Raw genomic sequence first — 17494 nt, forward strand, 5'->3', positions numbered from 1 at the left:
AAGAGTGCCTGGGGACACAGAGGAGCCTGGCTGGGACACTCCAGATGCTTCCTTAGGTCACAGGAACAGCAGGGCAGCCAAGGATGCAGAAGATATTTAATCTTCTTCAGCTGGGAAATGGGATTTACTTGATTTGCACCGGGACAGACTCTGGGTCTATGTTATCACCTTGTGAAGGGAATGTCTGAAACTGCCTATGAAGTAAAAATCGGTTACATTTTCTCCTGTTGTCTCCGGCACTAGGAAACACCCAACGAGCATTAACTCTGCAAGTAGTCCTGGAGCCCCTGGGTTTTCTGGAGAGAGAGCTGAAGCAGGTCATCCCATCACTGCAAAGGATGCAGAACTACGCCAAGGGGCCGCTATTCCTGAAGGCTGCCGGTGGGTATGAAAGCAAAGAAAGGTCAACAGCAATTACAGAGCCAGACATCAGCTCTGGCCTCCAACACCTACTGGGGAGCCCACACTTCCTCAAGGAGGTTATAGACAAAAGGGAGACCCACCACCAAGGCACCGATTCAGTCCGCAGATCTGCGCAGATGACAACACAGCCTCTTCTCATCCCTGGCTTAAGTGCAAAAGAAACCTTGTTTAAATGAGCCGGTACTCTGACTCCCCAGAACTGGAAGCTGAACAGTTCCAGTACACCCAAGACGGTGACTGTCTCGGAGCAGAGACCTCCAACACGACTCCTGCGCAGACACCTTTAGGGAGCTGGAGGAAATGATAATGATTTTCCAGATGCCTGTAACACCCCCAGGGAAGCAGCATCCCGGCTGGCTATAAGGGAGCAGTATCTGGCTATTCTGGCTCACTAAGCTGCCATGGTGCTCTTTGGGGAGCTTGGGTATCAACCCCAGTTTTTAGCCCAGTTCCAAAGGTCGGTCCTTGTCCAGAGGCTTCTCAAATGCCTTTCTGTGTCTCCCCTGAACCCCAGTGCATGCAGCTGAAGTGCTCTTTTAAGCAGCAGGCGCGTTGCAGGCAGCAGGTTGCTACACTTCAAGGAGGAGCTAAAAAAACCTCTCTTGTATACAGCGCTTCGGGATCCCCTAGTAAGAAACACAGCAAACAAGTATAGACAATTACAGTTTTCTCTTAGCATACAGCTTAACTCTAGAAGAGCTAGCTGGCAGGAGGAGCGATGAAAGGGGTGACGAGGGCAGCACATTACTGTTCCAGGCAATGTTGAAGGAGCCAGGCTCCTCCAGCAACCTTGTTAAGATGCGGCTGCTGTGAAACACAAGGCAGGGTAGCCTGCCTTTGCAGCAGAATTAGCTTGTTAGGAGCAAATCAAATCAGCCGAACACAGGCAACCTACTCCAGTATGCCAGGCACCCTAAAGCAAAGCCAGGCTGCAGGCAGCTCCCTTGCTGAGAGCCAGAGCAGATGCTCTGCACTGAAGGGTTGCTAAGCTAGCACGGTGTTCACGATGATGATGGGCAAGAGCGAGGGAAGGACAACAGAGAAATATCAACTGTCAAGGCATGTTGCTTTGTGCCCCAATAACCTCTTGTTTTCTTGGTTTCACTGGAAATAACCAGGACTCAAGTGCTCGTCCTGCTAGACGAGTGAGAAGTGCACTGGCTCTGGAGCTGTGGTCAAGTCCGTAAGTATTTGTTTTAAGTCTGGTTTTGTTTTAGCCCTGAGAAAGGGAGGAGTGTTCTTCCTTACAAAAGCCAAAGAGCTTTCAGGGGAGACCACAGTCTGCTTGCACTCTTACTGTGCTGTCCTGCATGGGCACAGCTCAAGAAGGGGCACTCGGCAATCCCTGCAATGCTGATCGCTGCAGGTTCCCATCAAATTCAGACACCTCCAGTAGGCAAAGATGTTTCTTTCACCAACGATAAAGTCAGAGCATCCCAGGATGGCAGTGATGCACTACAGAAAGTTTTTCACTTGTGGGGTAAATACAGAAAAAAAAAAAAAGTGAAAAATTCTTTTTTTTTCACTTTAAAAAAATGAGGATGTTGTCACGAGGCTGCTTAATCTGATATGGATGAAAGGCAGAGAAAGGCTCATATTGGAGTGGACCGATGCACAGAAATCAGTGACAAGCTTAAACACAAACCAGCATCTGCAGAACAGGGAAACACTGAGTGAACAGACATCACGTTAAGAGCTCAGGCAAGAATTAAGGAGGTCGAAAATCCTGGACGCGATATGACACTGCTGTGCAAGACACATGCAAAGTCTGCTTTCCCACTGTAGCCTGATGCCTGTGAATAGCTTATCCTGCTCAATTCCCAAATGCTGGCTCCTTTTGAAAGGGCTGTCAGAGCTGAGGAGCTCACTCATAACCTGCTTTCTGACTCACAGGCAGCCCTTTCCCCCCCCTGTAGCCAGCGGGACCAGCGGCTGACACCAGCCATCTCTGTAGGTGCTCAGCTGCCCCCGTTGCACCGCTGGTCTATCGGCTGCCATGGGCTGCTGCACTCTCATTTTTCTCCAGGGATTTACTTCCCGCAACGCTTCCTCTGCTGCAAAGAGGACCACAGGGCAGCAATGTCCAGGTGGAAAAAGAGGAATACAAGCAGAAAGGTGGCCTGCCCGAGGCCACGTGAACCAGCAGCATCAGACAGCAGCAGCACAGGAGTCCTGTATCCTGACCCACACTTCAGTCCTTAGCCCAGGCTTCCTCCCCTGTGAAAAACACCCTCTACTCTACCCTCCAGGGTCAGTCATCATTTACATTTTTATTTAAATTTACAAAGCACAAACACACAATGTAAGTGATGGAAATAGCAAGCCTTGCTGGATTAGCAAGCAGCTTTATTTTCAGCAGCTGCCATCCCACTCTGCTGAATGACTCCCTCCAAGCTCAGCCATGCAATTGCAGCACCAGTGGGACTCCTGCTTGTAGTCTTCACCTTATCCCACGTGTGAGAGCTAACTGACCACTCACTTGCTGGACTAACATTGCAAAGGACACACAGATAACCTGGTATGAAAGACTGCACTTCGTGGTTAGTTACAATTATTAGCTGTGTTTCATTACGTGAAGTGGCTAACGACACCAGGCAGTGATTTCTCTCTCTGGAAAGCAAATCAGCACAGGCTGCTATTAGGGCCTTATGAGACCTATATGACCTCACCCAGCATCCATTTAAATTCTGATAGGTACCCTTCTGCAGTCATACTGGATGCAGTCTTCCCTAATCTTCTCCAGACAATGAAAGCAACCCCAGCAAAGGGTGCTTTCCTTGTCCAGCCCCTGATCCCATCATCTGGGGCAATAAAGATGTCACAGGCGTCAAAGATACTGCACCCCTGCTTTCACAGCAGGTAGAAAACTCCATGGTTTCAGCACCAGAAGAGACAAGAGCTCTCTACCTGAGCGTGCTAGAAGCTCTTTTATGGTCACAAGGCTGGGAAATCCCAGCTGAGCAATTCTGTTCCCTGCAACGGCACCCACACCCCAAGAACGCACATTAGGCACCAGCAGTTTTCCAATAAATATCCAACCAATATTTACAAGCCCAGTCTCATCTGCTTGTTTCTGAGAGATGATATAATTGAGTAGTTAGAAGAGGGGAGATAGAGGAAGGCTTCCTCAGCCTATTTCAGCTAAAAGCCAGAATCTCTTTCTTTCATCTTCTGTCTTTTGCCTTTGCACTTCAGTCTCCCCATGTATCAAGAGATAAAACGTGTATTTTTTGCAAAGTGCTTGAAAGCCAACGTGCAAGTATTGTTATTTCAAACAAAACAAATTTGTTTGAGTACATTTTCTGCTAGACAAGCGGGTGCAGGGACCGGAGAAGCAGGGCTCAGAGCAGAGGCGGCTTAGTTCTGTCCTAGTTCACTGATTTTAAAAGAAGAGCAAATGAAATGTATTCACCACCAGCTTTTCTGCTTTCCTCTTCTCTGAACTTTCCAAGCCAATTAGCTCAACCAGTCTTCACCTTGTTTTAATAAAGAGGGATTTACTAAAGGATTTCCTCTTCTGCATGATGAGCTGTGCTGATTAATACATGAGACCCCCTAGCTCACTTCACAGAGTGCTTTGAAGAAAGTCTGTCCTGGGTGGGAGCTTCCAGCCCTTCTGCCTCACAGATACGCTTCCTCAAAAAAGATCTGTCCCAGACATGCTGGAACTTCACTCAGACTCACTGCCCAATTAATTCATGCTAACAAGACACTACAAAGACAAGTATTCTCCTGCAGTGTAAAGCCACCTCATTCCCATGCCTCACTTACCTTCAAGTGCCTGGTTTCAAAACATTATGCACCCCTAATTGAAAAAGATAAGTGGGAAAAGATGGTGTACGTACAGAAGACACATACACATTTGTATGTGAAATGCATGCCGATAATCCTCCCCCCACCAACATACCACCCAATTAGCAAAGTTGTGCACGAGAGAAAGAGGGTGAGAGAGCGGGCATTTCAGAGCTAATACCTTCGAGTACTGCCAGACCAATGGCATAACCCAAATCTAGATTATTTTTTTTTTTGTCACAGACTAACTTGAAAATATTGTCTCTGACAGCCAATTTTGCTAGTTATAGCATGGTGGAGCAGGGTGACGGCTGGGGTGGATCTGGGATTCTCCTGCCCCCCCATACCCACTAGAGGGGAGCCCTCCCATGTGCAGCACTGTCAGACCACCAACTCCCCCCTCAGGTTCTGTCTTCTAGAAGATAACAAGCTGTCAGCTCATACCCATGCATCTGTTATTGCATGCTTCTGTTTAACAAATTGGGCTGGCAGTGACATGCCGCTCCCAATAGCATATAAATAGTTTAGATCCGAGCATTCACTAACAGTCAGCCAACGATACTCTTTCCGCAAAAGCATCCCATATGCATTAACTTTTGGCACAGAACCAGCTATCTTACTATTCAATAATTCATAGGTGAGCTACTCAGCTGGGTAGTTCTGGGAATAAAGCAACTCATCGCCAGTGCAAACTAAGGAAAATAAAATAAATAAATAAAAAAATCAACCCACAGAAAAGAACTAAATGAGATTCTTCTTCCAAAACACAGAATCCACGTCTTTCCTCTTCCTTCAGAGTTTATCACTGTTTTTTTTTTTCTTACCATCTAACCCATTTCCCTTGCTGCAGTTTAAGCCTACTGCAAGTCCTCCCCATAGGTGCTTTTATGTCCTAGTAATCAACTCTGTCCCATCCCCGGTTGCCCCCAACCTCAACAAATAGCAGAAGGAGAGAATTCTTAGTCCTCTTGTCCTCTCCCAAAGTCTTTGACAAGATGATGTTGATGTTTTTTATATGTGTATGTGCATATATCTTTACAATTCCTCTTTCTCTCCTTCCTCTGCTCTTCAGCTGGCAGCGGCACAGCTTTAGTTCTATTTAGATTTTGTTTTCTCTGGGCAGAAAAACTGTCCTAGAGTTTTAAATGCCAGAGGAATCACATGCAAAAAGTTTGGGAAAGGAGAAAATAAAAGAGAAACCTGAATCGACAGCTGTGTCTCTCCCCATGTGCCTGGCAGAGACAAGCAGGGCACAGGGGACTGTAATGGGGCAGAGATGGGGAGGTGCCATTTGCAACCTTGTGAGCAGAAACAGAGCTGCTTGGCCCATCACAGCAGAATGCATTCCCTGTGCTTCCATCCACGGTGTGAAGAAGGGAAAATAAAGGGAAAACAGCCTATTGGTGATGTTCATTGTCCTAGGATAGGCCTTTCACATTCCTGACAAGGATTTGGAACAACTGAGACAAGGCTGATCACCCCCTCGCCCCAAGTTTGACAGCAAACCTGGAGCTAGCTGGAACAGAACTTTAAAGCCCAATGTTATCCCATCTAACTTCAGGCTCTTCATTGAGGCACCCAAGTTAGGAACACCATATCTCTCCAAAGCCCCCGAGTGAGAGGGACATCTCCAGAGGACGATCTGGATGGTAGGAATCCCTAGCTGCCATCACCTTCCTCTGTCCTGTGCCTGCACAGGGAGCCTCAGGTGATCCCAGCCCTGACATCTCTGCTCGCTGGGACGAACGCAGACCAAAGTAAATGTTCGTGTGACACCTGCACAGAAGTGGCCAGTGCCACCCCTATGTATGGACCTCTCCATGAACTCTCAGTGCCCTGTTTAACGAGTTCATCCGTAAGCTGAGACATAACACGCATCGGAAACTTGGGCAGCACATCCTGCTCTTGGACAGGAGACACCTCCTGTGTTCGAGCTGCTGTGTGCCACAACGGAGCTACCCTGGGCAGGAAAACAGACACCAGCCTGCACATTCCCCATAGCAAATGTAGTGATAAATCTTTGGACTCCGGACAGCATCCAATTAGTGCCAGTGCTAGGGCTTATGTCCAGAGTACGCAGCTGCTGCCTACAAGGAATTGACTGAGGAGCTCACCCATCACCAGAGCAGCTACCAGGTGGAGGTGACTGCTGACTCCAAGTAGCAATCCAGTTGCAACAGGCTCCTATTCCATCCCCAGCTTCCTGAGCAATTCAATTGCCTCTGTATGTTTAGACGCTTTTAATAAAAGGACTGAAAGTTAAAAGCAGGGAGGCTGCAGGAGAAAGTGCCTCCGAGAGCTGCAATCCTGTCAAACTGGAGAAGAGTCCCTGCTTTAGAAATGCCATGATTATCAGGGCCACAGGTGGTCAGAGCCTTCTGCTCACAGCATTACCTCACCTTCTGTTTTCAGTTTGAAAACTAAATTGGGAGCACTAGATGATCCCTCCACAGCTGCTTTCCAAACAGGCAGGCAAAGCATGAGGCAGCATAGCCAAAAGCAGAAATGTTGATTAAAAAATCGGATCTGCTTTAATGATGGAGTGGTGGGATCAGAGCTGGAGGGGGCAGAGATCCAAGCCAGAAAGAGCCTGGTATGGCAAGGAAGGCCATCCGAGGCAATTAAGATAATCAAATATTAATCAGCACTCCTTAATACATTTACTTTGATTTCTTTGTCTGTACTAGTAAGCAAAAAAGGATGCGTGGGGCAAAGCTAGACCAGCAAGAGTTAATACTGTGGTTCTCCACCTATCTACAGAGTAGAAAGATGACAAGCTTCCCTGTACAAACCAGTCTTTCCTTCAGCCTCTCCTTCAGGCCTAGTAGGGAATTTTGGTCCAAGGAGGAAGAACTCAGCATACAGCAACACCCAGTTCTCCACCACTTCTCTATCCGCTGCCTTGGAGTTCTGCTGGCAATTGTCTAATATCCTGCTCTGCTAACTGTCATCATTACCCCATTTTTCCATCCTTCACCCTTGATTGATCTTGATTCATCTGAGGAAGATGATGACAATGAAAATGTAACCATTCAGGAAGAGGCTGAAAGGGTGCTCAAACTAAAAGATTTATGGCAAACGTTCAGTTTCATAGATGAAGCAGCTGAAGTCAACAGATATCGAAGCAATTTTTCCCTTAAGAATTAATGTAACAAGGGGGGTGGTGCATACAGGAACTTAAGAAATGCATGCAATTTAAAAACACAGGATCAGTATATATAGCATAGAGAAAGGAAAGGCAAGAACATTTTTTTCTGTAAGCTTTTTTGCTGTCACACTCTGGATGGCTACCTCTTCATCACTGTCATCATCATCTTCAGATGAAACAAGGTAGATCAAATCAATCATGGGTGAAGGAAGGAAAAATGACGATAGGTTCAGGCGGTCCATCAGATGGAATGGCTGAGGTCTTTCAGAACAGTGACCGTCTCCAAAAAGCCGGCTGCCAAATAGCCACCATCTCTGCCAGCTGAAAGTCCTGTCTTCTCCCCTCCATCCTTCACACCATTACCTGCATGCATTTAAAACATGTGAATTTCCTAAGTGTCTACGTCCGACTCCTCCTCTGTAATTAATTATGAAAAAAATGCTTTATCTGTCGTATCACAGCTTTTCATGAATGTACCTTCAGCGGATTGCTGGTTACAGAGAATCACCTCCCTACACCTTATTCCCAAAACTGCTAACCACCTATGGACACAGCAGAGGATTTGGCAGTCCCATTTTTTCAGGTCTAGATGACACTGCCTGTCTCGGAGAAGGGCAAGAACTCGAGCTATGGAGGACTCGCTCCCTCGTTGGAAACCTCATGTCTTCTCTCTATGTTGCCACGGTGTTTCCAGAGAAGCGGCAGCATACCAGCCTCGCTGCTGAAGCAGACGCAGCCCTGCAGCTCTCACCTTTCCCTGCATTAGGAAGAGCACTGTCACTTCTGATGGCTGCAGGTCTCATGGGCTCCCTAAAATCACCCTCTGGGGCTTGGGGTCTCCCCTGCTGCAGAGAGCATGGGAAGGAGGCCAATGACAGAACTGGCAATCGTTCAGGGACAGCATCCTGCTCCCTCGACCACCCCATCTGGCTATCAGCTCTGTCCCATCTCCTCTGGGCTTGGACCAGGAGAGGGAAATGTATTAACAGTCTTGCTCACTGGATAAATCTGCCTTGACATTCGATTTTCCAGGCTGCTTCTGTGGCTGACCTCAAACTGGGCCAGCACTGCAGGAACCATTTGGAGGAGCAGCATCCCTGTAATGTGGGCACATGCCTATCTCATACAGACACTTTTTCATGTTGACTGAGGAGGACTCAAGCTGCAGCAAAGGCAATATGCAGGACAAGTGGGAAGTACACACTCCATTTCTTCTCCTGATGCCTGGATTTTCACCCAACAGATAAATGCCTGAAGCTGGTTCCATAAAGTTTCCATGGTTCGCATTCCCAACTCTTCTGGGACACAAAAAGTAAGGCCGTTATCTTCCTAGTTCTCACCCATTGCATCAAGATCTGAAAGTGGATCCTGGCCTGAGTCAATCCATCAGCAATTATCAGCCCAAGGGGTTGCGGCAGCACACACTGTAACACGGCACCCTGCTCCTTCCAGCCTCTCCGTGACAGACAATAATACCTCCCAGAATCAGATACCCCAGGTGAAATGGACATTTTAAACAAGTTTCAGCAATGTTTGCTGAGCCATCCCACTCTGGTGGGCAGGCAGAAGATATAATTCTGTGTACAGCTCTGGAAAGAACCTGTGTGGACTTAAATCTGGGAATATCTGTGGCTAAATCTGTGACAAAAGCCAGAGATGATGGAAAGACAGGATTCTCGATGGCCTGTTTGCAAGGCACTAGCTGGATCCGTATGCCTTGATCAGAATTAATCAGTGCAAAAACGGCGGAATAAGAGAGTAACAGCAGATCATAAAAATCTTAAAAATGCTACAGAAAGTAGGAAAGATGGGGGGAAACTTCATCTAGCCAGTCTTTGAGGGGAAGTTTGTGGTACCATCCTGCAAACATCAGAGGAGATAAAATTATTCTGTACTCTCCATGCTTGTATTGCCTGTGGGAGTACTAACATGAACCAATTGGGTCAATGTAAGCAGAGGAGAGCTCAGAACAAACGGCAATAAACCTTTTTATTCCTCACTGATTCCAGAAAAAAAAAAACTCATGGAAGATGAATGTGGGATGCAACTTTACAAGTTAAAAAATGAATGATGATTAATATAGTTTTATGGGTCATTGGCAGACAAACTGGGCAGTGTTTGAGAAAGCAACAAGAAAAGTAACTATCTTGTCATAACATCCTCAGGCATTGGAAAGATCCTGGCTTGCTTCCACATGACAGACTAATTGAAGATGTAATACTATTCAAATGCAGCCCACATCAAGCAGATTAAAAACACATTAACTGAAAGAGTTCAAAAAGAAATTTTAAATGGGTACACGCACCACTGAGATGTCTCTAGTGAGAGGGAAGACCTTCTCTAGGAAGACCTCTCTAGTGAGATCCCATATGAACCTCTTAAACTGATGCTATTTCGTCAAGGTCAAAGATCCAACCAGTAGGTTAGCATAGCTAAATCATATAAATTATAAAATCCCTGGTTTCAGCTCTGTAGCCAACATCACAGAAAACCACCTTTGGTGTCTGAATGACCTTACGACGACTTGCAGCTGGGGTGACTGAGTGCAGACTTTGGCACAGCTCTGGGATGAGGCTTGTGCTTTGCTTCCTTCCCTCCCACACAAAGGCAGTGCTTTAATGGGCAGTAACTGACAATCACCATCCTTAAGTGCCTATGTCAGGGTAAGATACCAACATCGGTAGAGGGGACAAAATACGCAGCAGTAAATAACATACTAGAGAGACACCTCATACAAGACAACTTGGTTTGCTTGATGGAAGGGGCTTATGGTAACTGCATTCAATTTATCTTGGATAATCATAGAATCATAGAACAGTTTGGGTTGGAAGAGACTTTTAAAGGACATAATGTAAAGGTCGGGAAAGAAAACTGTTGAGGAAAGAATGTGTTGCTCTTGTCAGGAAAGAGACAACAACTCCAAGAGGAACCTGAGTTGATGTAACCCAGTGAACATCAGCTTTCAGCTTAGTTCTGTAGTCCAAAGGTGTCTACATCCTCGGATGATTAAGCCAAAGCTTACTAAACGTATTGTGAAATGGGCATCACCTCTGCATCTGCATCAGTGAGAGCATTTTTGAAAATCTGTTTAATACGGGTGACCATGCTGCCAGAATGATGTTGAAAAAAAAAAAATAAAATGAGAGGAGGGCTATAAAAATGAATCAAGGACTGGAAAACATGCCTTGCAGTGAATGGCTAAAGAGACTCTGGATTGCATACTGAAAAAAGGCTAAGAGATTACTTGTTCTGGTGGCTGAGACTACACAAGGAAGAGACTGCTGATAACAAACAGCTCTTTATGTGAGAAGACAAAGGCATAAACAGAGCTTGTAGTTGGAAACCGAAATGAGACAGGCTTAGATTAAGTCATGACAACTGAACCATGAGAGTAAAAAAAATGTTGGAACAACTTACTGAGACACACACGGAATTCTCTGTCACTTCAGTCTGTGAGCAGATGCTGCACTGAAAATGTACAAATAATCCAAGTTTAGTTCCACAAAGGTAAACTCACCTTGTTCCTCAGCTCCACTAGTGAGAGAGACTATGCTTGGCACGTAACTAACTCTCCTGTCTAGACAAACAGCACAAAACGGTTAGAAACTGATTCAAAGAGCTTTTGCTTTCTCATACTGATCAGGAAGCTGGAGTCCCAGCATTTTGGGTAGGTGGGCTAGAGCACGTAAGCTTCTCCAAATGGTTTTCAAAAAAACAAAAAACCCCGCCACAAACCCCAACCATCTTTCCTCCTCTCTTTAAAACCTGTAGGTAGTTTCATTTGCATCTTTTCATTTATGCCTGTCAGTTGGTTCCTAGAAAGATAAACAGAATGAAAATTTGCCCATTTCCATGCATAAACTTGGACTTTCGCAAGGCCTCGTTACAAGCAGCCCAAGGGGAAGAGAAAAATCCACAAATCACGTAAACCCATTTTGAGTGATGCTCTGTTTTCCTCTGACCCAGACAACTGCCACCATCTTCTCATCCCTTTAGACCCATTATGCTCTTTCCAGCAAACCACCTCAGATGGAGGGCTGCTCCCTTTCTCTCCAGCCCCAGTTCCCCATTTTACAGCACACCAGGATGTTGGCTAAAGGCCCTGTATTATGCACAAGCTGTGAACTACTCAGAAAAATCCCAGCAGACCTAACACTATTAAGCCCATCTATATTGCATTAAGTTGTTATTAGCTACTGTATTCTAGCTTATGATCAGGACAGTAAAATACCTCTTTGCAATCAGCACTTGGTAAGGAAAATCCCTGTTCAGTGCAAATTTTTGTTTATTATTTATTATTTATTGTTCTCCTGACCTCAATCACAGCCACTGTCAGGAACCCTTGTTAGTTTTGGCACCCCAACCAGTTCCTCCCATCAAATGTTTGGTTCAGTTGAGCTCAGAGTTGTAGCATGTTTGCGACGGATGAGATTTACAGCACTCATTTCATCAGATGTGAGAGCAGGTCACAACAGATCAAGAGCCTACAAAGGGTCCGTTGGAATGGCCTTCAGTTGCCATTCTTTCTCTAACCAACAGGGTTTTATCCCAGAAGCTTCTTTGCCATTTTATTTTCAGTCTCTTCTACATCCCATTCATTCCCTTGCACCTTGGCAAATAAGCAAACAGTCTCAGAAGTCAGCTTCCTCCCAATCAACAGTAATGAAAAATTTCCATGGTTTCCTGCGATCACACACAACCCTAGAAACAAGGACTCCGAAATCATACAAAATGCAACAGGTCTGCACGCAACTAGGAAATTTATGCAAGTCTGTCAGTTCCTAGGATCAACGATGGTTTTGCAGGTTCATCATTGTGTTCATAAAAGAAAACCACCTGTTTTACCTCAAGTCCTGGTGGGCAATTAAATTTGAATCAGAAGCAAAAGCTGAGATAAGGTAGGAGCATGTGCACACACGTGCTTATTTGTGTCTGCAATAGTGAGGTCAAGAGGAATGGAAATCAGGAACTATATGAAATAAAATAGGGTGAGAGGGGTGCATGCTGGAAATGTGATCTCTGTTTGCTGAGAGAACACTTTCCTGGCTTCAAGGAAAAACCAGTTTCTTTCGAAGAGACTGGCCTAAGTGGAAAAGCACAAACTAGTAACTGCACGGTTGTTTCCCCACAGAAAGCTCCAAAAGACCCCTATGCCCTTCCTAGAAACTGAACCCTCAGCCTCCCAGTACAGTGTCCCAGCACACAACTGGCAGCAGGAAGACCTGCTGGCATGTAGAGAAATCCCCAAATCAGGGAGAAAAGCAAATGCGCAGGCACAATGCCATGGCACCACATAGTTCTCTCTAGGAAAGAGGCTGGGGGAAAAGAGCCTTTGCTCCCCTGGCACAGGTCTGACATCCTAAGCTCCCCTGCAGGTACGGACAGCAGGTATGGACAGCTGTTTTCTCTTCTCTGTGCTTCAGGCTCTTGTGCAGAGGCTGAGAGTTATCATGAGAAAATGAATTGCTTTTTTTGCCTGCTTGGTGTTTTCCTGGTTCCCCATGTGAGTTCTGGTCCGTGGCATCTCTCCCCACAGCTGGGCACTGAACATGCTCATGTTCTGGTCATCCAGACGCAGAATTTGATAGGGACAGGGTATTCCTCCTTTCCTGCCCTGTGACCCCAGCCTTAAAATATGAGAGCTGGCCCCAGCTTTTTAACTCCCTCCATCTACCACTGTCCTTGCCCCATGTCTCCAGATGCCACTGTTGCCCGCATATAGCGCATGCCTACCCAAATATACTTTGCTCAGGTGTCAGGAGCAGCTCTCTCTTTTCCTAGAACATATATACAAAACCTTCCCATCCTCTTAGCTCTCCTATCCCCAGTCTTTTCCACCGGCTTTTCACTTTCAAATATACCCACTACCCCCAACCCATACAAGCAGGTACCATCTGCTACTCTCCCTAACGTGTTCCCCAGAAACTCAGATCCCAGTCCTGCTCATCACCTCTGGCAGAGAATATCCCACCACCCCATGCTCCAGGACCCATGGCCCTTTATCTGCCTTGGTCCAGTTCCCATGTCCCCTGGACATGTACCGGTGCTGCACAGACAAAGAGAGAAAGTTTGGCAACAGCTGCCATGCCAAGCTCACCATCTCTGACCTGCTGACTGGAGGTAAATGCATGACAGAAGCACTCACAGTGTACGTTGGAGAGGAACCTGGGTCACATCCCCATGCAAACAGAAGCAGAGCCAGGACAATGTCTCGATGCAGCCTGGGTACCACCAGCTGTATCCCAGTTTGGATATCTTTGATACAGGTGCTTTCACCTATGTCCTAAACCCAGACAATAACAACAGGGCTCAAAACCAAAGTGGTTTCTTGAGAATGACAAGATGGGAAGCTCTGGGAAAGTGTCTGACGGTACTTCGGCAGCATTGTACTTTGTGGCTTAAAGACAAGGACACGCTTGGGCGAGACCCAAACATGCACAGCCTTGCAGGACGCCGAGCACAAAGCGCTTGAGAGGATTCTGGAGTTGTTTTTTATCCCAACAAGTTGATGTACAGCTAGGTCCTACAGGGAAAATAGCTTCCATGGCAGGAAAACCTTAAAAGGAGTGTCTGAATTAGAACAATACCAGATGTGGTCTTCAGCCCTGAAAGGGCCCCGGTAGGTGAGCAATTGTCCGCAGAGAGATGACCAAGACTGTCTGCCATCCACTGTGTCTATACAGCTCTTGTCTCTCCTTTAATGACAAAACTGTATAGCTTGGCTGTCTCTCTCCCTTGATAAAATTAAATTGCTCTTCCTGGAGAGTCCGGCCAAAAACCAGGATAATGGCAGCTTATGGAAAGTGTATTTGTTTCTCCCAACAATATCTGAGAAATGGATTAGCTGATTTACACCAGTTCTCTTCTGAACAAACAAATTCATCTCGCTAGGCGAGGAGTTCTCACACAAGCTTTCACTCAGCCTATCGTTACAACTGCAGAGGTGTTTAAAGATGAGCAATGAGCTGCACAAAGGCTGAGCAGCAGTGCAGGCAGGCTGAAATCTCACGTAGCAGACCCAGGTCCCCTCTTTAAGGAGGGCTCCCACCTTCCTCATCCACATATCTGGGTGTCATCCTCTCTTCTTTCACAGTCATTTACCCAGGGCACAGTGAGGATGAGGAGGTCTCCCGGTACTTCGCCTCTGACCTGTGGTGCCACAGACTGAACATGCCAGCTTTGCAAAATCTGCTCCCCAGCCTTCACCGCTCCAGTGAATTCTCCCTGCCATCTGGACCTTTTGCTTTATGTCTCAAGTCTCCTATATCTCCTGGCCACCATGGCATGCAGACCTGCTCTGTCAGACCAATTTCAATCAAAGAGGTAAATCAGAAAAGCTCTCGGAGCGCAAGGGAGACTTCCCAAGAAAACCTCGGTGAGTGGCAGCACACGGGAACCTTCCCCACAAGGCAGCAAGCAGAGAAGAGACCAGGGTCCTGTGGAGCAAGTCCTAACTGCTATACAGCGAGGGGAAAAATTTAGACTAGCCAAAATTCATACAACCGCTTTACCCTGTGAAAGACATTTTTCTCCAAAGCTGCGTACACCAAGCGCTACAAAAAAGCAGCACTAGGAGTCCTGGGGCTTTGCTCCACAAATATAAATGTAGTCACAAAGAAGGAGGTTTTAGCTAAGCATCCTTAGCTTAGGGCTTTGCTCCACAAACATAAAGGTAGTCACAAAGAAGGAGGTTTTAGCTACGTATTCTTAGCCTGTCAGACTACCTGCCTCTTGCTGCCATGAGGTTGGCAGGAGGGTAGGGCCAACAAGTCCTAGACAAAAAGGAGCCATCCTCTTTTCAGCTATATTTGATACAACCCCATCTTAAGACCTAGTTTGAAATTGATGTAAGTGCTGTCACAGCCTCCGTCTGCCAAGCCCCAGGACCAATAGATGGTAATTGTTAAAACAAATCTGAGGCCAGCTAAGCCTCTGTGGTCGTTACTGTGCTCTGAACCGTGGCCATTTGCGTTTACAGCCATGACGGAGTAAAACTGATTCCTCCTTCAGCCTGTCCTTAGACTGACAACTCTAATTAGTTGTTAGCAGCCCAGGCACTGGGAAGCGGAGTGAGCAATCCTAACGCTGTATCGCTGAGGGCAGGGCTACGTGCACAAACACAAGCTCTAAGCGACTTAATCCCAGACACAATACTGCAAGGGGAAAGTATGTTGGCAATCAGGAACAAAACTCTCTGCTCTTAATGGAGGGAGCAAGGGGGTTCTATGTATTGATAGAAACAGAGAGATAACATGTATACTCTCAGCTTAGTCACGCAAACCTCTGTACAACAAATTAGGAGATAAACAGGAAGGATTTCCATCAAAGTGGAACCTAACAACCAGGTCAGGCTTTGTTCAGACTGGTGGTTCGAGATCATGCCCATGACTACAAATTATTTTCTTCTTTTTGCTAATGAAGATCTCCAGTTTTGCAAACACTGAACTGGCAAAAGGCACAGTTTTCCCATGGCTTTGAATACAGACACACCTTCCCCAGAACATCAGTTCATTCTTAAGCCTATGACGGTCTAAAATGAACCAGAACATCCCAGAGCTCTGGTTGGTAAGAGAGCCCGAGGTTTCCGTCTCTCGGAAGCAAGACCTGTACCATGTAGAACAGCAGTACTGAAGCATGAACGGAAGGGCAGGAAAGCCCCAGTCACCGCAAGGGTGGAAAATTCACCTTCTGCCCCCAAGTTAGCTCCTGAGCTGCGCTCCTCAGCTTGGAGGAGGGTGTCAGGACAGACCTCACTGATGAAAATAATGGGGAAAAAAAAATAATGATTTAAACAGTCACTATTAATAAATACACTCTGAAATGAAACCAGCCAGGTCTAAAATTCTTAGCAGATGGCTCCATACTCCAGCTCACATGGCCAGGCAGCAAGACAGATAAGCCAGCTCAGCCACAGATAGGGGTTAGCTCTGGCCACAGCCAGCCTCATTTCTCTTCCACTCCCTTCACATAGGCAGGCAGAACTGCAGGGAGCTCTCAGGAGCCAAAAGCCCGGTCCTAACCGCTCTGCAGAAACATCTCCATGCCAAGAGCACGTCTCAAGAGCGCTTTTAACAGAGCAGTTAATATCCAAGCTTATGTTTCAGAGGCGGCAGGGCACCAGCAAAGAGCACTGACATTGAGCTATGGCTTCAACAGTTGATCGAAACGGTTTAATGCATTTCCATTTCCAGTTGCGCGGATCCAGCTATCCTTGTTACTTATTTACACTATCAGCCCCTCCTCTCCTCCCTGCTCTTCTGTTTGCTACATAGATAACAGGAGAAATTGATGCTGACTATTGCCCGCCTGATGTACAGCATTGTCAATGGGTTTAGCAGGATTTTAAAGAGGAATGAGTCAACAGCGTGTGACCAGGAATAACATTTGTCAGTGTGTGAGCTTGAATAGGAAAACATATCTGTGCCCACCTGAACATTACTTTAAGTGACAAGGGCAACAGATGCCCCAGCAGGACCTGTTCTGGCTGCCTTCCAGGTCAGGGCAGAGCCAGACCTGCTGGTCACCGGCCCTATGGCAATGCCTATGTCTGGGACTACGCAATAGCTCCTGAAGTCCTGATAACCATAACTGCCCCTCCAAAGAGAAGGTCAGTCTGTTCCCTGATGACAACTGATATTCACTATGCTTTGAAGATAAAGCACAATAATCCGCCTGCTGCTTAATGTGGCAAAACTCTACCTAAGGGCAGTAATTGTAATCCTTTGGAGGTCAATCCCAGATGATTGTGGACTATTATTTTGGATCCAGAAGGGTCCAAATTTGCAGGTCATGTTATTTCAGGGAAGGAGACGCTCAGGTTAATTCCTTTTCTAGTCTTTCTTCCTGCCAAGATCTCACCTGCTGAAATGGTCTAATTAACACTCATTTGCTACCTTTTGAGCGTTTGACTTTACAAACTTACTAATGTACCCTGCAAGTATTTTACACATATGTAATGCACACAAGCACACACCTGGTAAAGCTGCTGTTCTGCACTCATCCACTGATGGGGAAATGGAAAGCGTTGTATACAAACACACATAACACCTCTCCCTTCCACTTGCAACACGCTGGCCATACGGTATCCTGCCCTTAGCCTTGTGTAGCCAGACCAATTAAATATAAACTGTT

The 17494-nt window shown here is 46.3% G+C and overlaps 1 protein-coding gene across 1 annotated transcript in view; it reads right to left on the reverse strand.

Annotated features, from left to right (window-relative positions):
• The window catches only part of LOC104159691 (MAM domain-containing glycosylphosphatidylinositol anchor protein 1), a gene marked incomplete at both ends in the record, with an annotated part of 33386 nt that overhangs the window by 5839 nt on the left and 10053 nt on the right, over window positions 1-17494 (reverse strand). The window lies entirely within an intron of this gene.

The sequence above is a fragment of the Cariama cristata genome, unplaced genomic scaffold (genome assembly GCF_000690535.1).
Source record: "Cariama cristata isolate BGI_N322 unplaced genomic scaffold, ASM69053v1 scaffold1753, whole genome shotgun sequence".
NCBI lineage: Eukaryota > Metazoa > Chordata > Aves > Cariamiformes > Cariamidae > Cariama > Cariama cristata.